At 41.7% G+C, this 17,346-nt stretch overlaps 39 non-coding genes across 39 annotated transcripts; all 39 read left to right on the top strand.

The window, feature by feature from the left end:
• Positions 1-249: 249 nt before the first annotated feature.
• On the top strand, positions 250-323 carry Trnan-guu (transfer RNA asparagine (anticodon GUU)). The gene has a single exon. It is a non-coding gene; the product is annotated as a tRNA-Asn (tRNA).
• Positions 324-573: 250 nt separating this feature from the next.
• On the top strand, positions 574-645 carry Trnae-uuc (transfer RNA glutamic acid (anticodon UUC)). The gene has a single exon. It is a non-coding gene; the product is annotated as a tRNA-Glu (tRNA).
• Positions 646-941: 296 nt separating this feature from the next.
• Trnan-guu (transfer RNA asparagine (anticodon GUU)) lies at positions 942-1,015 on the top strand. The gene has a single exon. It is a non-coding gene; the product is annotated as a tRNA-Asn (tRNA).
• A 250-nt stretch (positions 1,016-1,265) lies between these two features.
• On the top strand, positions 1,266-1,337 carry Trnae-uuc (transfer RNA glutamic acid (anticodon UUC)). The gene has a single exon. It is a non-coding gene; the product is annotated as a tRNA-Glu (tRNA).
• Positions 1,338-1,633: 296 nt separating this feature from the next.
• Trnan-guu (transfer RNA asparagine (anticodon GUU)) lies at positions 1,634-1,707 on the top strand. Its single transcript has one exon. It is a non-coding gene; the product is annotated as a tRNA-Asn (tRNA).
• Positions 1,708-1,957: 250 nt separating this feature from the next.
• On the top strand, positions 1,958-2,029 carry Trnae-uuc (transfer RNA glutamic acid (anticodon UUC)). The gene has a single exon. It is a non-coding gene; the product is annotated as a tRNA-Glu (tRNA).
• Positions 2,030-2,325: 296 nt separating this feature from the next.
• Positions 2,326-2,399, top strand: Trnan-guu (transfer RNA asparagine (anticodon GUU)). The gene has a single exon. It is a non-coding gene; the product is annotated as a tRNA-Asn (tRNA).
• Positions 2,400-2,649: 250 nt separating this feature from the next.
• Trnae-uuc (transfer RNA glutamic acid (anticodon UUC)) lies at positions 2,650-2,721 on the top strand. Its single transcript has one exon. It is a non-coding gene; the product is annotated as a tRNA-Glu (tRNA).
• Positions 2,722-3,017: 296 nt separating this feature from the next.
• Trnan-guu (transfer RNA asparagine (anticodon GUU)) lies at positions 3,018-3,091 on the top strand. Its single transcript has one exon. It is a non-coding gene; the product is annotated as a tRNA-Asn (tRNA).
• A 250-nt stretch (positions 3,092-3,341) lies between these two features.
• Positions 3,342-3,413, top strand: Trnae-uuc (transfer RNA glutamic acid (anticodon UUC)). The gene has a single exon. It is a non-coding gene; the product is annotated as a tRNA-Glu (tRNA).
• A 296-nt stretch (positions 3,414-3,709) lies between these two features.
• Trnan-guu (transfer RNA asparagine (anticodon GUU)) lies at positions 3,710-3,783 on the top strand. Its single transcript has one exon. It is a non-coding gene; the product is annotated as a tRNA-Asn (tRNA).
• A 250-nt stretch (positions 3,784-4,033) lies between these two features.
• On the top strand, positions 4,034-4,105 carry Trnae-uuc (transfer RNA glutamic acid (anticodon UUC)). The gene has a single exon. It is a non-coding gene; the product is annotated as a tRNA-Glu (tRNA).
• A 296-nt stretch (positions 4,106-4,401) lies between these two features.
• On the top strand, positions 4,402-4,475 carry Trnan-guu (transfer RNA asparagine (anticodon GUU)). Its single transcript has one exon. It is a non-coding gene; the product is annotated as a tRNA-Asn (tRNA).
• A 250-nt stretch (positions 4,476-4,725) lies between these two features.
• On the top strand, positions 4,726-4,797 carry Trnae-uuc (transfer RNA glutamic acid (anticodon UUC)). The gene has a single exon. It is a non-coding gene; the product is annotated as a tRNA-Glu (tRNA).
• A 296-nt stretch (positions 4,798-5,093) lies between these two features.
• On the top strand, positions 5,094-5,167 carry Trnan-guu (transfer RNA asparagine (anticodon GUU)). The gene has a single exon. It is a non-coding gene; the product is annotated as a tRNA-Asn (tRNA).
• A 250-nt stretch (positions 5,168-5,417) lies between these two features.
• On the top strand, positions 5,418-5,489 carry Trnae-uuc (transfer RNA glutamic acid (anticodon UUC)). The gene has a single exon. It is a non-coding gene; the product is annotated as a tRNA-Glu (tRNA).
• Positions 5,490-5,785: 296 nt separating this feature from the next.
• On the top strand, positions 5,786-5,859 carry Trnan-guu (transfer RNA asparagine (anticodon GUU)). The gene has a single exon. It is a non-coding gene; the product is annotated as a tRNA-Asn (tRNA).
• Positions 5,860-6,109: 250 nt separating this feature from the next.
• Trnae-uuc (transfer RNA glutamic acid (anticodon UUC)) lies at positions 6,110-6,181 on the top strand. The gene has a single exon. It is a non-coding gene; the product is annotated as a tRNA-Glu (tRNA).
• A 296-nt stretch (positions 6,182-6,477) lies between these two features.
• Positions 6,478-6,551, top strand: Trnan-guu (transfer RNA asparagine (anticodon GUU)). The gene has a single exon. It is a non-coding gene; the product is annotated as a tRNA-Asn (tRNA).
• A 250-nt stretch (positions 6,552-6,801) lies between these two features.
• Positions 6,802-6,873, top strand: Trnae-uuc (transfer RNA glutamic acid (anticodon UUC)). Its single transcript has one exon. It is a non-coding gene; the product is annotated as a tRNA-Glu (tRNA).
• Positions 6,874-7,169: 296 nt separating this feature from the next.
• On the top strand, positions 7,170-7,243 carry Trnan-guu (transfer RNA asparagine (anticodon GUU)). The gene has a single exon. It is a non-coding gene; the product is annotated as a tRNA-Asn (tRNA).
• A 250-nt stretch (positions 7,244-7,493) lies between these two features.
• Positions 7,494-7,565, top strand: Trnae-uuc (transfer RNA glutamic acid (anticodon UUC)). The gene has a single exon. It is a non-coding gene; the product is annotated as a tRNA-Glu (tRNA).
• A 296-nt stretch (positions 7,566-7,861) lies between these two features.
• Positions 7,862-7,935, top strand: Trnan-guu (transfer RNA asparagine (anticodon GUU)). The gene has a single exon. It is a non-coding gene; the product is annotated as a tRNA-Asn (tRNA).
• Positions 7,936-8,185: 250 nt separating this feature from the next.
• Trnae-uuc (transfer RNA glutamic acid (anticodon UUC)) lies at positions 8,186-8,257 on the top strand. The gene has a single exon. It is a non-coding gene; the product is annotated as a tRNA-Glu (tRNA).
• A 296-nt stretch (positions 8,258-8,553) lies between these two features.
• Trnan-guu (transfer RNA asparagine (anticodon GUU)) lies at positions 8,554-8,627 on the top strand. The gene has a single exon. It is a non-coding gene; the product is annotated as a tRNA-Asn (tRNA).
• A 250-nt stretch (positions 8,628-8,877) lies between these two features.
• On the top strand, positions 8,878-8,949 carry Trnae-uuc (transfer RNA glutamic acid (anticodon UUC)). Its single transcript has one exon. It is a non-coding gene; the product is annotated as a tRNA-Glu (tRNA).
• A 296-nt stretch (positions 8,950-9,245) lies between these two features.
• Trnan-guu (transfer RNA asparagine (anticodon GUU)) lies at positions 9,246-9,319 on the top strand. The gene has a single exon. It is a non-coding gene; the product is annotated as a tRNA-Asn (tRNA).
• A 250-nt stretch (positions 9,320-9,569) lies between these two features.
• On the top strand, positions 9,570-9,641 carry Trnae-uuc (transfer RNA glutamic acid (anticodon UUC)). Its single transcript has one exon. It is a non-coding gene; the product is annotated as a tRNA-Glu (tRNA).
• A 296-nt stretch (positions 9,642-9,937) lies between these two features.
• Positions 9,938-10,011, top strand: Trnan-guu (transfer RNA asparagine (anticodon GUU)). The gene has a single exon. It is a non-coding gene; the product is annotated as a tRNA-Asn (tRNA).
• A 250-nt stretch (positions 10,012-10,261) lies between these two features.
• On the top strand, positions 10,262-10,333 carry Trnae-uuc (transfer RNA glutamic acid (anticodon UUC)). The gene has a single exon. It is a non-coding gene; the product is annotated as a tRNA-Glu (tRNA).
• Positions 10,334-10,629: 296 nt separating this feature from the next.
• On the top strand, positions 10,630-10,703 carry Trnan-guu (transfer RNA asparagine (anticodon GUU)). The gene has a single exon. It is a non-coding gene; the product is annotated as a tRNA-Asn (tRNA).
• Positions 10,704-10,953: 250 nt separating this feature from the next.
• Trnae-uuc (transfer RNA glutamic acid (anticodon UUC)) lies at positions 10,954-11,025 on the top strand. The gene has a single exon. It is a non-coding gene; the product is annotated as a tRNA-Glu (tRNA).
• A 296-nt stretch (positions 11,026-11,321) lies between these two features.
• On the top strand, positions 11,322-11,395 carry Trnan-guu (transfer RNA asparagine (anticodon GUU)). Its single transcript has one exon. It is a non-coding gene; the product is annotated as a tRNA-Asn (tRNA).
• Positions 11,396-11,645: 250 nt separating this feature from the next.
• Trnae-uuc (transfer RNA glutamic acid (anticodon UUC)) lies at positions 11,646-11,717 on the top strand. The gene has a single exon. It is a non-coding gene; the product is annotated as a tRNA-Glu (tRNA).
• A 296-nt stretch (positions 11,718-12,013) lies between these two features.
• On the top strand, positions 12,014-12,087 carry Trnan-guu (transfer RNA asparagine (anticodon GUU)). The gene has a single exon. It is a non-coding gene; the product is annotated as a tRNA-Asn (tRNA).
• Positions 12,088-12,337: 250 nt separating this feature from the next.
• Trnae-uuc (transfer RNA glutamic acid (anticodon UUC)) lies at positions 12,338-12,409 on the top strand. Its single transcript has one exon. It is a non-coding gene; the product is annotated as a tRNA-Glu (tRNA).
• A 296-nt stretch (positions 12,410-12,705) lies between these two features.
• Trnan-guu (transfer RNA asparagine (anticodon GUU)) lies at positions 12,706-12,779 on the top strand. The gene has a single exon. It is a non-coding gene; the product is annotated as a tRNA-Asn (tRNA).
• A 250-nt stretch (positions 12,780-13,029) lies between these two features.
• Positions 13,030-13,101, top strand: Trnae-uuc (transfer RNA glutamic acid (anticodon UUC)). The gene has a single exon. It is a non-coding gene; the product is annotated as a tRNA-Glu (tRNA).
• Positions 13,102-13,397: 296 nt separating this feature from the next.
• Trnan-guu (transfer RNA asparagine (anticodon GUU)) lies at positions 13,398-13,471 on the top strand. The gene has a single exon. It is a non-coding gene; the product is annotated as a tRNA-Asn (tRNA).
• The last annotated feature ends 3,875 nt before the right edge of the window (positions 13,472-17,346 follow it).

Raw genomic sequence — 17,346 nt, 5'->3', positions numbered from 1 at the left:
ATACTTTTCTCATTTTCACAATCATAAGTAAAAAGCACGCATTTCTAGTCATCCATGTAAGTGCATGGATGACCTAACGTCCACATCTTCCAGTAAATGCATCAAGTCAGCCAGTGTGTTATTGTGCAACACAATCCACCGCCTGGCACTTCAGAGATGGAACGCACCATGAGACTTTCCCTTCTTCAACAGTACTTCACTTCCGTGACACCAGTCACATCTCAAAATCACTCCATAGACGTCAGTTCGGTCTCTGTGGCGCAATTGGTTAGCGCGTTCGGCTGTTAACCGAAAGGTTGGTGGTTCGAGCCCACCCAGGGACGCACTTGTGTTTTGTCAACTTGAAGGACTGATATTTCTCCCTTTCACGTTTTACAGATGAACACTGTGAGCGCAAATACCTGCTACAATATGCTGATATCAACTTCAAGCTAGCTCATGATACAAAGAAGATATTTATTCATGTCAGCTCGTCATCTCTTAAACATCCTAATCTACAACACCAACTTTTACACGCACAATAGGAATAAAGTCTAGTGGTAACTCGTTTTACATTTCCCTCATCTGTCAGCTTCCAATGTGGTCTAGTGGTTAGGATTCCTGGCTTTCATCCAGGCGGCCCGGGTTCGATTCCCGGCATTGGAACAATTTCTTTTCCATCTGACAAGAAAATGAGCTCAACTTGAATAATTATACTTTTCTCATTTTCACAATCATAAGTAAAAAGCACGCATTTCTAGTCATCCATGTAAGTGCATGGATGACCTAACGTCCACATCTTCCAGTAAATGCATCAAGTCAGCCAGTGTGTTATTGTGCAACACAATCCACCGCCTGGCACTTCAGAGATGGAACGCACCATGAGACTTTCCCTTCTTCAACAGTACTTCACTTCCGTGACACCAGTCACATCTCAAAATCACTCCATAGACGTCAGTTCGGTCTCTGTGGCGCAATTGGTTAGCGCGTTCGGCTGTTAACCGAAAGGTTGGTGGTTCGAGCCCACCCAGGGACGCACTTGTGTTTTGTCAACTTGAAGGACTGATATTTCTCCCTTTCACGTTTTACAGATGAACACTGTGAGCGCAAATACCTGCTACAATATGCTGATATCAACTTCAAGCTAGCTCATGATACAAAGAAGATATTTATTCATGTCAGCTCGTCATCTCTTAAACATCCTAATCTACAACACCAACTTTCAAAGGCACAATAGGAATAAAGTCTAGTGGTAACTCGTTTTACATTTCCCTCATCTGTCAGCTTCCAATGTGGTCTAGTGGTTAGGATTCCTGGCTTTCACCCAGGCGGCCCGGGTTCGATTCCCGGCATTGGAACAATTTCTTTTCCATCTGACAAGAAAATGAGCTCAACTTGAATAATTATACTTTTCTCATGTTCACAATCATAAGTAAAAAGCATGCATTTCTAGTCATCCATGTAAGTGCATGGATGACCTAACGTCCACATCTTCCAGTAAATGCATCAAGTCAGCCAGTGTGTTATTGTGCAACACAATCCACCGCCTGGCACTTCAGAGATGGAACGCACCATGAGACTTTCCCTTCTTCAACAGTACTTCACTTCCGTGACACCAGTCACATCTCAAAATCACTCCATAGACGTCAGTTCGGTCTCTGTGGCGCAATTGGTTAGCGCGTTCGGCTGTTAACCGAAAGGTTGGTGGTTCGAGCCCACCCAGGGACGCACTTGTGTTTTGTCAACTTGAAGGACTGATATTTCTCCCTTTCACGTTTTACAGATGAACACTGTGAGTGCAAATACCTGCTACAATATGCTGATATCAACTTCAAGCTAGCTCATGATACAAAGAAGATATTTATTCATGTCAGCTCGTCATCTCTTAAACATCCTAATCTACAACACCAACTTTCACACGCACAATAGGAATAAAGTCTAGTGGTAACTCGTTTTACATTTCCCTCATCTGTCAGCTTCCAATGTGGTCTAGTGGTTAGGATTCCTGGCTTTCACCCAGGCGGCCCGGGTTCGATTCCCGGCATTGGAACAATTTCTTTTCCATCTGACAAGAAAATGAGCTCAACTTGAATAATTATACTTTTCTCATGTTCACAATCATAAGTAAAAAGCATGCATTTCTAGTCATCCATGTAAGTGCATGGATGACCTAACGTCCACTTCTTCCAGTAAATGCATCAAGTCAGCCAGTGTGTTATTGTGCAACACAATCCACCGCCTGGCACTTCAGAGATGGAACGCACCATGAGACTTTCCCTTCTTCAACAGTACTTCACTTCCGTGACACCAGTCACATCTCAAAATCACTCCATAGACGTCAGTTCGGTCTCTGTGGCGCAATTGGTTAGCGCGTTCGGCTGTTAACCGAAAGGTTGGTGGTTCGAGCCCACCCAGGGACGCACTTGTGTTTTGTCAACTTGAAGGACTGATATTTCTCCCTTTCACGTTTTACAGATGAACACTGTGAGCGCAAATACCTGCTACAATATGCTGATATCAACTTCAAGCTAGCTCATGATACAAAGAAGATATTTATTAATGTCAGCTCGTCATCTCTTAAACATCCTAATCTACAACACCAACTTTCACACGCACAATAGGAATAAAGTCTAGTGGTAACTCGTTTTACATTTCCCTCGTCTGTCAGCTTCCAATGTGGTCTAGTGGTTAGGATTCCTGGCTTTCACACAGGCTGCCCGGGTTCGATTCCCGGCATTGGAACAATTTCTTTTCCATCTGACAAGAAAATGAGCTCAACTTGAATAATTATACTTTTCTCATTTTCACAATCATAAGTAAAAAGCACGCATTTCTAGTCATCCATGTAAGTGCATGGATGACCTAACGTCCACATCTTCCAGTAAATGCATCAAGTCAGCCAGTGTGTTATTGTGCAACACAATCCACCGCCTGGCACTTCAGAGATGGAACTCACCATGAGACTTTCCCTTCTTCAACAGTACTTCACTTCCGTGACACCAGTCACATCTCAAAATCACTCCATAGACGTCAGTTCGGTCTCTGTGGCGCAATTGGTTAGCGCGTTCGGCTGTTAACCGAAAGGTTGGTGGTTCGAGCCCACCCAGGGACGCACTTGTGTTTTGTCAACTTGAAGGACTGATATTTCTCCCTTTCACGTTTTACAGATGAACACTGTGAGCGCAAATACCTCCTACAAAATGCTGATATCAACTTCAAGCTAGCCCATGATACAAAGAAGATATTTATTAATGTCAGCTCGTCATCTCTTAAACATCCTAATCTACAACACCAACTTTTACACGCACAATAGGAATAAAGTCTAGTGGTAACTCGTTTTACATTTCCCTCATCTGTCAGCTTCCAATGTGGTCTAGTGGTTAGGATTCCTGGCTTTCACCCAGGCGGCCCGGGTTCGATTCCCGGCATTGGAACAATTTCTTTTCCATCTGACAAGAAAATGAGCTCAACTTGAATAATTATACTTTTCTCATTTTCACAATCATAAGTAAAAAGCATGCATTTCTAGTCATCCATGTAAGTGCATGGATGACCTAACGTCCACATCTTCCAGTAAATGCATCAAGTCAGCCAGTGTGTTATTGTGCAACACAATCCACCGCCTGGCACTTCAGAGATGGAACGCACCATGAGACTTTCCCTTCTTCAACAGTACTTCACTTCCGTGACACCAGTCACATCTCAAAATCACTCCATAGACGTCAGTTCGGTCTCTGTGGCGCAATTGGTTAGCGCGTTCGGCTGTTAACCGAAAGGTTGGTGGTTCGAGCCCACCCAGGGACGCACTTGTGTTTTGTCAACTTGAAGGACTGATATTTCTCCCTTTCACGTTTTACAGATGAACACTGTGAGCGCAAATACCTGCTACAATATGCTGATATCAACTTCAAGCTAGCTCATGATACAAAGAAGATATTTATTAATGTCAGCTCGTCATCTCTTAAACATCCTAATCTACAACACCAACTTTCACACGCACAATAGGAATAAAGTCTAGTGGTAACTCGTTTTACATTTCCCTCGTCTGTCAGCTTCCAATGTGGTCTAGTGGTTAGGATTCCTGGCTTTCACCCAGGCGGCCCGGGTTCGATTCCCGGCATTGGAACAATTTCTTTTCCATCTGACAAGAAAATGAGCTCAACTTGAATAATTATACTTTTCTCATTTTCACAATCATAAGTAAAAAGCACGCATTTCTAGTCATCCATGTAAGTGCATGGATGACCTAACGTCCACATCTTCCAGTAAATGCATCAAGTCAGCCAGTGTGTTATTGTGCAACACAATCCACCGCCTGGCACTTCAGAGATGGAACTCACCATGAGACTTTCCCTTCTTCAACAGTACTTCACTTCCGTGACACCAGTCACATCTCAAAATCACTCCATAGACGTCAGTTCGGTCTCTGTGGCGCAATTGGTTAGCGCGTTCGGCTGTTAACCGAAAGGTTGGTGGTTCGAGCCCACCCAGGGACGCACTTGTGTTTTGTCAACTTGAAGGACTGATATTTCTCCCTTTCACGTTTTACAGATGAACACTGTGAGCGCAAATACCTCCTACAATATGCTGATATCAACTTCAAGCTAGCTCATGATACAAAGAAGATATTTATTCATGTCAGCTCGTCATCTCTTAAACATCCTAATCTACAACACCAACTTTCACACGCACAATAGGAATAAAGTCTAGTGGTAACTCGTTTTACATTTCCCTCATCTGTCAGCTTCCAATGTGGTCTAGTGGTTAGGATTCCTGGCTTTCACCCAGGCGGCCCGGGTTCGATTCCCGGCATTGGAACAATTTCTTTTCCATCTGACAAGAAAATGAGCTCAACTTGAATAATTATACTTTTCTCATGTTCACAATCATAAGTAAAAAGCATGCATTTCTAGTCATCCATGTAAGTGCATGGATGACCTAACGTCCACATCTTCCAGTAAATGCATCAAGTCAGCCAGTGTGTTATTGTGCAACACAATCCACCGCCTGGCACTTCAGAGATGGAACTCACCATGAGACTTTCCCTTCTTCAACAGTACTTCACTTCCGTGACACCAGTCACATCTCAAAATCACTCCATAGACGTCAGTTCGGTCTCTGTGGCGCAATTGGTTAGCGCGTTCGGCTGTTAACCGAAAGGTTGGTGGTTCGAGCCCACCCAGGGACGCACTTGTGTTTTGTCAACTTGAAGGACTGATATTTCTCCCTTTCACGTTTTACAGATGAACACTGTGAGCGCAAATACCTGCTACAAAATGCTGATATCAACTTCAAGCTAGCTCATGATACAAAGAAGATATTTATTAATGTCAGCTCGTCATCTCTTAAACATCCTAATCTACAACACCAACTTTCACACGCACAATAGGAATAAAGTCTAGTGGTAACTCGTTTTACATTTCCCTCATCTGTCAGCTTCCAATGTGGTCTAGTGGTTAGGATTCCTGGCTTTCACCCAGGCGGCCCGGGTTCGATTCCCGGCATTGGAACAATTTCTTTTCCATCTGACAAGAAAATGAGCTCAACTTGAATAATTATACTTTTCTCATTTTCACAATCATAAGTAAAAAGCACGCATTTCTAGTCATCCATGTAAGTGCATGGATGACCTAACGTCCACATCTTCCAGTAAATGCATCAAGTCAGCCAGTGTGTTATTGTGCAACACAATCCACCGCCTGGCACTTCAGAGATGGAACTCACCATGAGACTTTCCCTTCTTCAACAGTACTTCACTTCCGTGACACCAGTCACATCTCAAAATCACTCCATAGACGTCAGTTCGGTCTCTGTGGCGCAATTGGTTAGCGCGTTCGGCTGTTAACCGAAAGGTTGGTGGTTCGAGCCCACCCAGGGACGCACTTGTGTTTTGTCAACTTGAAGGACTGATATTTCTCCCTTTCACGTTTTACAGATGAACACTGTGAGCGCAAATACCTGCTACAATATGCTGATATCAACTTCAAGCTAGCTCATGATACAAAGAAGATATTTATTAATGTCAGCTCGTCATCTCTTAAACATCCTAATCTACAACACCAACTTTCACACGCACAATAGGAATAAAGTCTAGTGGTAACTCGTTTTACATTTCCCTTATCTGTCAGCTTCCAATGTGGTCTAGTGGTTAGGATTCCTGGCTTTCACCCAGGCGGCCCGGGTTCGATTCCCGGCATTGGAACAATTTCTTTTCCATCTGACAAGAAAATGAGCTCAACTTGAATAATTATACTTTTCTCATTTTCACAATCATAAGTTAAAAGCACGCATTTCTAGTCATCCATGTAAGTGCATGGATGACCTAACGTCCACATCTTCCAGTAAATGCATCAAGTCAGCCAGTGTGTTATTGTGCAACACAATCCACCGCCTGGCACTTCAGAGATGGAACTCACCATGAGACTTTCCCTTCTTCAACAGTACTTCACTTCCGTGACACCAGTCACATCTCAAAATCACTCCATAGACGTCAGTTCGGTCTCTGTGGCGCAATTGGTTAGCGCGTTCGGCTGTTAACCGAAAGGTTGGTGGTTCGAGCCCACCCAGGGACGCACTTGTGTTTTGTCAACTTGAAGGACTGATATTTCTCCCTTTCACGTTTTACAGATGAACACTGTGAGCGCAAATACCTGCTACAAAATGCTGATATCAACTTCAAGCTAGCTCATGATACAAAGAAGATATTTATTCATGTCAGCTCGTCATCTCTTAAACATCCTAATCTACAACACCAACTTTCACACGCACAATAGGAATAAAGTCTAGTGGTAACTCGTTTTACATTTCCCTCATCTGTCAGCTTCCAATGTGGTCTAGTGGTTAGGATTCCTGGCTTTCACCCAGGCGGCCCGGGTTCGATTCCCGGCATTGGAACAATTTCTTTTCCATCTGACAAGAAAATGAGCTCAACTTGAATAATTATACTTTTCTCATTTTCACAATCATAAGTAAAAAGCACGCATTTCTAGTCATCCATGTAAGTGCATGGATGACCTAACGTCCACATCTTCCAGTAAATGCATCAAGTCAGCCAGTGTGTTATTGTGCAACACAATCCACCGCCTGGCACTTCAGAGATGGAACTCACCATGAGACTTTCCCTTCTTCAACAGTACTTCACTTCCGTGACACCAGTCACATCTCAAAATCACTCCATAGACGTCAGTTCGGTCTCTGTGGCGCAATTGGTTAGCGCGTTCGGCTGTTAACCGAAAGGTTGGTGGTTCGAGCCCACCCAGGGACGCACTTGTGTTTTGTCAACTTGAAGGACTGATATTTCTCCCTTTCACGTTTTACAGATGAACACTGTGAGCGCAAATACCTGCTACAATATGCTGATATCAACTTCAAGCTAGCTCATGATACAAAGAAGATATTTATTAATGTCAGCTCGTCATCTCTTAAACATCCTAATCTACAACACCAACTTTCACACGCACAATAGGAATAAAGTCTAGTGGTAACTCGTTTTACATTCCCCTCATCTGTCAGCTTCCAATGTGGTCTAGTGGTTAGGATTCCTGGCTTTCACCCAGGCGGCCCGGGTTCGATTCCCGGCATTGGAACAATTTCTTTTCCATCTGACAAGAAAATGAGCTCAACTTGAATAATTATACTTTTCTCATTTTCACAATCATAAGTAAAAAGCACGCATTTCTAGTCATCCATGTAAGTGCATGGATGACCTAACGTCCACATCTTCCAGTAAATGCATCAAGTCAGCCAGTGTGTTATTGTGCAACACAATCCACCGCCTGGCACTTCAGAGATGGAACTCACCATGAGACTTTCCCTTCTTCAACAGTACTTCACTTCCGTGACACCAGTCACATCTCAAAATCACTCCATAGACGTCAGTTCGGTCTCTGTGGCGCAATTGGTTAGCGCGTTCGGCTGTTAACCGAAAGGTTGGTGGTTCGAGCCCACCCAGGGACGCACTTGTGTTTTGTCAACTTGAAGGACTGATATTTCTCCCTTTCACGTTTTACAGATGAACACTGTGAGCGCAAATACCTCCTACAATATGCTGATATCAACTTCAAGCTAGCTCATGATACAAAGAAGATATTTATTCATGTCAGCTCGTCATCTCTTAAACATCCTAATCTACAACACCAACTTTCACACGCACAATAGGAATAAAGTCTAGTGGTAACTCGTTTTACATTTCCCTCATCTGTCAGCTTCCAATGTGGTCTAGTGGTTAGGATTCCTGGCTTTCACCCAGGCGGCCCGGGTTCGATTCCCGGCATTGGAACAATTTCTTTTCCATCTGACAAGAAAATGAGCTCAACTTGAATAATTATACTTTTCTCATTTTCACAATCATAAGTAAAAAGCATGCATTTCTAGTCATCCATGTAAGTGCATGGATGACCTAACGTCCACATCTTCCAGTAAATGCATCAAGTCAGCCAGTGTGTTATTGTGCAACACAATCCACCGCCTGGCACTTCAGAGATGGAACTCACCATGAGACTTTCCCTTCTTCAACAGTACTTCACTTCCGTGACACCAGTCACATCTCAAAATCACTCCATAGACGTCAGTTCGGTCTCTGTGGCGCAATTGGTTAGCGCGTTCGGCTGTTAACCGAAAGGTTGGTGGTTCGAGCCCACCCAGGGACGCACTTGTGTTTTGTCAACTTGAAGGACTGATATTTCTCCCTTTCACGTTTTACAGATGAACACTGTGAGCGCAAATACCTGCTACAATATGCTGATATCAACTTCAAGCTAGCTCATGATACAAAGAAGATATTTATTAATGTCAGCTCGTCATCTCTTAAACATCCTAATCTACAACACCAACTTTCACACGCACAATAGGAATAAAGTCTAGTGGTAACTCGTTTTACATTCCCCTCATCTGTCAGCTTCCAATGTGGTCTAGTGGTTAGGATTCCTGGCTTTCACCCAGGCGGCCCGGGTTCGATTCCCGGCATTGGAACAATTTCTTTTCCATCTGACAAGAAAATGAGCTCAACTTGAATAATTATACTTTTCTCATTTTCACAATCATAAGTAAAAAGCACGCATTTCTAGTCATCCATGTAAGTGCATGGATGACCTAACGTCCACATCTTCCAGTAAATGCATCAAGTCAGCCAGTGTGTTATTGTGCAACACAATCCACCGCCTGGCACTTCAGAGATGGAACTCACCATGAGACTTTCCCTTCTTCAACAGTACTTCACTTCCGTGACACCAGTCACATCTCAAAATCACTCCATAGACGTCAGTTCGGTCTCTGTGGCGCAATTGGTTAGCGCGTTCGGCTGTTAACCGAAAGGTTGGTGGTTCGAGCCCACCCAGGGACGCACTTGTGTTTTGTCAACTTGAAGGACTGATATTTCTCCCTTTCACGTTTTACAGATGAACACTGTGAGCGCAAATACCTGCTACAATATGCTGATATCAACTTCAAGCTAGCTCATGATACAAAGAAGATATTTATTAATGTCAGCTCGTCATCTCTTAAACATCCTAATCTACAACACCAACTTTCACACGCACAATAGGAATAAAGTCTAGTGGTAACTCGTTTTACATTCCCCTCATCTGTCAGCTTCCAATGTGGTCTAGTGGTTAGGATTCCTGGCTTTCACCCAGGCGGCCCGGGTTCGATTCCCGGCATTGGAACAATTTCTTTTCCATCTGACAAGAAAATGAGCTCAACTTGAATAATTATACTTTTCTCATTTTCACAATCATAAGTAAAAAGCACGCATTTCTAGTCATCCATGTAAGTGCATGGATGACCTAACGTCCACATCTTCCAGTAAATGCATCAAGTCAGCCAGTGTGTTATTGTGCAACACAATCCACCGCCTGGCACTTCAGAGATGGAACTCACCATGAGACTTTCCCTTCTTCAACAGTACTTCACTTCCGTGACACCAGTCACATCTCAAAATCACTCCATAGACGTCAGTTCGGTCTCTGTGGCGCAATTGGTTAGCGCGTTCGGCTGTTAACCGAAAGGTTGGTGGTTCGAGCCCACCCAGGGACGCACTTGTGTTTTGTCAACTTGAAGGACTGATATTTCTCCCTTTCACGTTTTACAGATGAACACTGTGAGCGCAAATACCTGCTACAATATGCTGATATCAACTTCAAGCTAGCTCATGATACAAAGAAGATATTTATTAATGTCAGCTCGTCATCTCTTAAACATCCTAATCTACAACACCAACTTTCACACGCACAATAGGAATAAAGTCTAGTGGTAACTCGTTTTACATTCCCCTCATCTGTCAGCTTCCAATGTGGTCTAGTGGTTAGGATTCCTGGCTTTCACCCAGGCGGCCCGGGTTCGATTCCCGGCATTGGAACAATTTCTTTTCCATCTGACAAGAAAATGAGCTCAACTTGAATAATTATACTTTTCTCATTTTCACAATCATAAGTAAAAAGCACGCATTTCTAGTCATCCATGTAAGTGCATGGATGACCTAACGTCCACATCTTCCAGTAAATGCATCAAGTCAGCCAGTGTGTTATTGTGCAACACAATCCACCGCCTGGCACTTCAGAGATGGAACTCACCATGAGACTTTCCCTTCTTCAACAGTACTTCACTTCCGTGACACCAGTCACATCTCAAAATCACTCCATAGACGTCAGTTCGGTCTCTGTGGCGCAATTGGTTAGCGCGTTCGGCTGTTAACCGAAAGGTTGGTGGTTCGAGCCCACCCAGGGACGCACTTGTGTTTTGTCAACTTGAAGGACTGATATTTCTCCCTTTCACGTTTTACAGATGAACACTGTGAGCGCAAATACCTCCTACAATATGCTGATATCAACTTCAAGCTAGCTCATGATACAAAGAAGATATTTATTCATGTCAGCTCGTCATCTCTTAAACATCCTAATCTACAACACCAACTTTCACACGCACAATAGGAATAAAGTCTAGTGGTAACTCGTTTTACATTTCCCTCATCTGTCAGCTTCCAATGTGGTCTAGTGGTTAGGATTCCTGGCTTTCACCCAGGCGGCCCGGGTTCGATTCCCGGCATTGGAACAATTTCTTTTCCATCTGACAAGAAAATGAGCTCAACTTGAATAATTATACTTTTCTCATTTTCACAATCATAAGTAAAAAGCATGCATTTCTAGTCATCCATGTAAGTGCATGGATGACCTAACGTCCACATCTTCCAGTAAATGCATCAAGTCAGCCAGTGTGTTATTGTGCAACACAATCCACCGCCTGGCACTTCAGAGATGGAACTCACCATGAGACTTTCCCTTCTTCAACAGTACTTCACTTCCGTGACACCAGTCACATCTCAAAATCACTCCATAGACGTCAGTTCGGTCTCTGTGGCGCAATTGGTTAGCGCGTTCGGCTGTTAACCGAAAGGTTGGTGGTTCGAGCCCACCCAGGGACGCACTTGTGTTTTGTCAACTTGAAGGACTGATATTTCTCCCTTTCACGTTTTACAGATGAACACTGTGAGCGCAAATACCTGCTACAATATGCTGATATCAACTTCAAGCTAGCTCATGATACAAAGAAGATATTTATTAATGTCAGCTCGTCATCTCTTAAACATCCTAATCTACAACACCAACTTTCACACGCACAATAGGAATAAAGTCTAGTGGTAACTCGTTTTACATTTCCCTCATCTGTCAGCTTCCAATGTGGTCTAGTGGTTAGGATTCCTGGCTTTCACCCAGGCGGCCCGGGTTCGATTCCCGGCATTGGAACAATTTCTTTTCCATCTGACAAGAAAATGAGCTCAACTTGAATAATTATACTTTTCTCATTTTCACAATCATAAGTAAAAAGCATGCATTTCTAGTCATCCATGTAAGTGCATGGATGACCTAACGTCCACATCTTCCAGTAAATGCATCAAGTCAGCCAGTGTGTTATTGTGCAACACAATCCACCGCCTGGCACTTCAGAGATGGAACGCACCATGAGACTTTCCCTTCTTCAACAGTACTTCACTTCCGTGACACCAGTCACATCTCAAAATCACTCCATAGACGTCAGTTCGGTCTCTGTGGCGCAATTGGTTAGCGCGTTCGGCTGTTAACCGAAAGGTTGGTGGTTCGAGCCCACCCAGGGACGCACTTGTGTTTTGTCAACTTGAAGGACTGATATTTCTCCCTTTCACGTTTTACAGATGAACACTGTGAGCACAAATACCTGCTACAATATGCTGATATCAACTTCAAGCTAGCTCATAATACAAAGAAGATATTTATTAATGTCAGCTCGTCATCTCTTAAACATCCTAATCTACAACACCAACTTTCACACGCACAATAGGAATAAAGTCTAGTGGTAACTCGTTTTACATTTCCCTCATCTGTCAGCTTCCAATGTGGTTTAGTGGTTAGGATTCCTGGCTTTCACCCAGGCGGCCCGGGTTCGATTCCCGGCATTGGAACAATTTCTTTTCCATCTGACAAGAAAATGAGCTCAACTTGAATAATTATACTTTTCTCATTTTCACAATCATAAGTAAAAAGCATGCATTTCTAGTCATCCATGTAAGTGCATGGATGACCTAACGTCCACATCTTCCAGTAAATGCATCAAGTCAGCCAGTGTGTTATTGTGCAACACAATCCACCGCCTGGCACTTCAGAGATGGAACGCACCATGAGACTTTCCCTTCTTCAACAGTACTTCACTTCCGTGACACCAGTCACATCTCAAAATCACTCCATAGACGTCAGTTCGGTCCCTGTGGCGCAATTGGTTAGCGCGTTCGGCTGTTAACCGAAAGGTTGGTGGTTCGAGCCCACCCAGGGACGCACTTGTGTTTTGTCAACTTGAAGGACTGATATTTCTCCCTTTCACGTTTTACAGATGAACACTGTGAGCGCAAATACCTGCTACAATATGCTGATATCAACTTCAAGCTAGCTCATGATACAAAGAAGATATTTATTAATGTCAGCTCGTCATCTCTTAAACATCCTAATCTACAACACCAACTTTCACACGCACAATAGGAATAAAGTCTAGTGGTAACTCGTTTTACATTTCCCTCATCTGTCAGCTTCCAATGTGGTCTAGTGGTTAGGATTCCTGGCTTTCACCCAGGCGGCCCGGGTTCGATTCCCGGCATTGGAACAATTTCTTTTCCATCTGACAAGAAAATGAGCTCAACTTGAATAATTATACTTTTCTCATTTTCACAATCATAAGTAAAAAGCATGCATTTCTAGTCATCCATGTAAGTGCATGGATGACCTAACGTCCACATCTTCCAGTAAATGCATCAAGTCAGCCAGTGTGTTATTGTGCAACACAATCCACCGCCTGGCACTTCAGAGATGGAACGCACCATGAGACTTTCCCTTCTTCAACAGTACTTCACTTCCGTGACACCAGTCACATCTCAAAATCACTCCATAGACGTCAGTTCGGTCTCTGTGGCGCAATTGGTTAGCGCGTTCGGCTGTTAACCGAAAGGTTGGTGGTTCGAGCCCACCCAGGGACGCACTTGTGTTTTGTCAACTTGAAGGACTGATATTTCTCCCTTTCACGTTTTACAGATGAACACTGTGAGCGCAAATACCTGCTACAATATGCTGATATCAACTTCAAGCTAGCTCATGATACAAAGAAGATATTTATTAATGTCAGCTCGTCATCTCTTAAACATCCTAATCTACAACACCAACTTTTACACGCACAATAGGAATAAAGTCTAGTGGTAACTCGTTTTACATTTCCCTCATCTGTCAGCTTCCAATGTGGTCTAGTGGTTAGGATTCCTGGCTTTCACCCAGGCGGATTGGTTGCCTCCCTTGTTGAGTCACAACGTGGAAGGATATTGCAAGTGCTCTGCTATTTATTGTAAGTACTTCTATCTTTGTGGAAATATTTGACTGTTGTTATGAAGGTGTGTTCATATATGTTTCAAGATTACATCTGAACGAGTAATTGGAGAAAATAGAAACTATGAGCCACCAGGCTGGGGGGCAAAGGCCACCCCCTAGTCAGGTCATCAACAACAATGGCCGCCATCGTGTTTATCAAAAAGAAAACATTGTTCGGGTTCATTATGACAACCAGATTCGCCCTAAAGCATTTGAGCTTTGCAAGGTGTTGGAACAAGAACTTGGAGACAATACTGTGTACTGCTGTACACCTAGAAATAACAATTATTTTGAAATTACTCTAGCGGAAAATGCGCTAGTAAAATCACTTGGAGAGTCTGTTGTAGTTGATAATCAAATATACAAACTTTCGCCTCTCGTGAACAACAGAGTTGTAGTTTCATTTATGAACTTGCCCAGCTATACCACAGATGAGGAAATTAGAAACGTCCTACATGCGTTTGGAATAATTGAAGTGGATACCATCCACAGGAGGAAAATCCATGGCACTAATTGGGAAGATGGTACAAGATATACACAAGTAAAATTTCCAACAGGGATCCGCAGTCTTCCCTATAGCGTCAAATTCAGGACACATGAAGGTTTTGATTTTTTCAGAGTTATCCACAATGAGCAAATCAAAGTATGCTACCACTGCCTTTCAGACCAACACGAAAAAAAGATGTGTCCAAACATTGTATGCAGGAACTGCGGGAACCAAGGACATCTTCAAAATAACTGTCGTGTTCCAAAATGTCATAGATGTAAACTGAAACCGGTAGAGTGTGATTGCTATGGGTATGATGATGTTTCTGATGACATTGATAACGATAATCATGATGATCATGATAAGGATGAGGAAAATGACGTTGATATTGGCATCATGGACACAGAGACGGATGCAACTCTAGCAAGGTGGCCTATTCGTGATGAATTATCAATTGAAGATGACAAAGATCAAGAAAGGGTGGATGGAATTGTAGATGTCCCAGAGGAAGACAAAGAGGAAAGGTCACAAGATAAATATGTAACCAATTTTGTGACTGACTCAAACAATGAAACACAAAATATTGTCAATGAACTACTATTTGAAATCGTTGACAGAAGTTTACATGTTGGCAAATGTAGTTCTGATGCCAAAAAACATGTATCTCCTTCTAGTGCTCACTTAGTGAATGATGTAACAGACACACTGTTAGATATTGTACAGAAAGTTAATCTTAAACATCATGACAATAGTGAGGTTGTAGATGTTCATGATGGCATGGCAGTCTCGAATGAGATCAATCACAATGTTCTTTCACAGCCATACCGTGGGGATGGTGCCCCAGGAAGCGTGAAAGGGAAATGGAAAATATCCAAGCCCGATGAAGAGGTAATTAGGGCACATGTTGGGGGAAGAGCCCCTAGAAAAAAGAATGTTGTTAAATCTCGAAAAGGGAAAAAATATAGATGAAACACATGTTGAAGTATAATATGCATCTCTCATTGCTCATCATGTTCAGTATATGGTCATGGAATGTCAATGGTTTGAGAGATGTTGGTAAATTTGAAAAAGTGATGTCACTTATAAATAGTTCACATGTTGATATAGCATTCTTACAGGAAACGTTTTGGGACCGAACATTTGTTGAAAACTATCAACATATGTGGGCCGGGAAAATTTTATTTAGTAACTCAACCAACATAAATCGCAGGGGTGTAGCTATATTAGTATCCAAAAATTTTCAACATGAAGTTAGAATGATAGCACACGATTCTGAAGGCAGACTATTAAAAGCAGAAATTGATGTGGATGATAAAAAATATTATTTACTCAATGTTTATGCTCCTAATGGTTTAGAAGAAAAGTTAACATTTTACAAAGAGCTAGAAGGATGGTTAGAACCAAGTAATATGTTTGTAGGGGGAGATTTTAATGATATAATAGATCCTGTTTTGGATAAAGGCATCAACAATAAAACATTCAATCTAAGAAGTAGTGACACTCTTATTTCCATAATTCAAAAATATTGTATGGTTGATGTATGGAGACACAAAAATTATGATAAAAAGGAGTTCTCCCGAACCCAAACAGTAAATGGTGTTTTAAAACAATCCAGAATTGACTTTTTTCTCTTATCCAGACATCTTTTACATAGTGTTATACATTGTTATATCAAATACTGTAAAATGAGCGATCACAACATTGTTTCACTGAAGGTTGATCTCAGTAACATAGAAAAGGGTCCAGGAGTTTGGATTTTTAATAATCAGCTGTTAGAAGATGGTATCTTTTATAATAAAATTCGTCATATTATTGAGGAAGCAAAAGTATGTCCACTTTTTACATCAGAGCCACTTATGTGGTGGGACAACTTGAAATATCAATTTAAAAAGTTTTCAAAATCTTATTCAAGCAAAAAAAGTAGACTGGCAAAAAATGATTATTACAACATTCAAAATAAACTTAGAATTGAATATCAAAAATTAGCTTCAATACCGGGGTATCAATCTACACAACTATGTGATTTAGAAAATAAATTAGAAGAATATGACAACAACACCTGTAGGGGTGCTATCTTGAGATCAAAAGCACAGTTTACTCTTGAATCAGACAGATGCACTTCTTATTTCTTGAATTTGGAAAAGTCAAAACAGCAAGCTAATTCAATCAAAGAACTTATAACTGAAGATGGAACAACGATACGGAATACAGAGGACATTATAGACACAGCACAATCATTTTATGCCAAGTTATATACAGATGAGGGATTTGATCAAGTAAAAGAACAAGTAGTTGTAAACATGATTCAGAAATCGATTAATAATGAACAAAAAGTTAAATGCGATCTTCCAATTTCTGAAAAACAGTTGACAGAGGCACTGAAAGGAATGAAACATAACAAGACACCAGGTCCAGATGGTTTAACTGTTGAATTCTTCCTCAAGTTTTGGGAGATTTTATGTCCTCTTTTCCATCATGTTACACAGAGTATCTTTGAAGAGAAGGAATTATCTCGTTCTATGAAAACCAGTATTATCAGCTTATTCTATAAAAATAAAGGTGATAAAAGAGATTTAAAATGTTATAGACCTATTTCACTGATCAATGTTGACTGTAAATTAATATCACGCACATTGTCTCTTAGACTCAAGTCTGTAATGTCAGATATTATCTCCCCTGAACAATCCTGCTGTGTACCAGGGAGAGACATTGCACACAATTTACATTCGGTCAGGGATGTAGTTGATATAGTGGATAGTGAAAATAAAGATGCATTTTTAATTAAAGTAGATCAAGAGAAAGCTTTCGATAGAGTTTCACATAATTACTTATTGGATATTTTACAAAAATTCAATTTTGGGAATAATTTTATATCCTGGATTAGAATTTTGTATACAGACATTAAAAGTTCTGTCAAGTGTAATGGGCATTTAAGTCCATATTTCAAACTATCCCGTGGAGTAAGGCAAGGGGACCCGATGAGTTCCATGCTGTTTGTGCTTATTT

This window comes from Haliotis cracherodii, unplaced genomic scaffold, assembly GCF_022045235.1.
Source record: "Haliotis cracherodii isolate W230 unplaced genomic scaffold, xgHalCrac1.p SCAF_1, whole genome shotgun sequence".
NCBI classification, from domain to species: Eukaryota; Metazoa; Mollusca; class Gastropoda; order Lepetellida; family Haliotidae; genus Haliotis; species Haliotis cracherodii.
The sequence above is the reverse complement of the archived record's forward strand: the minus strand, read 5'-3'. Positions and strand labels throughout refer to the sequence as shown.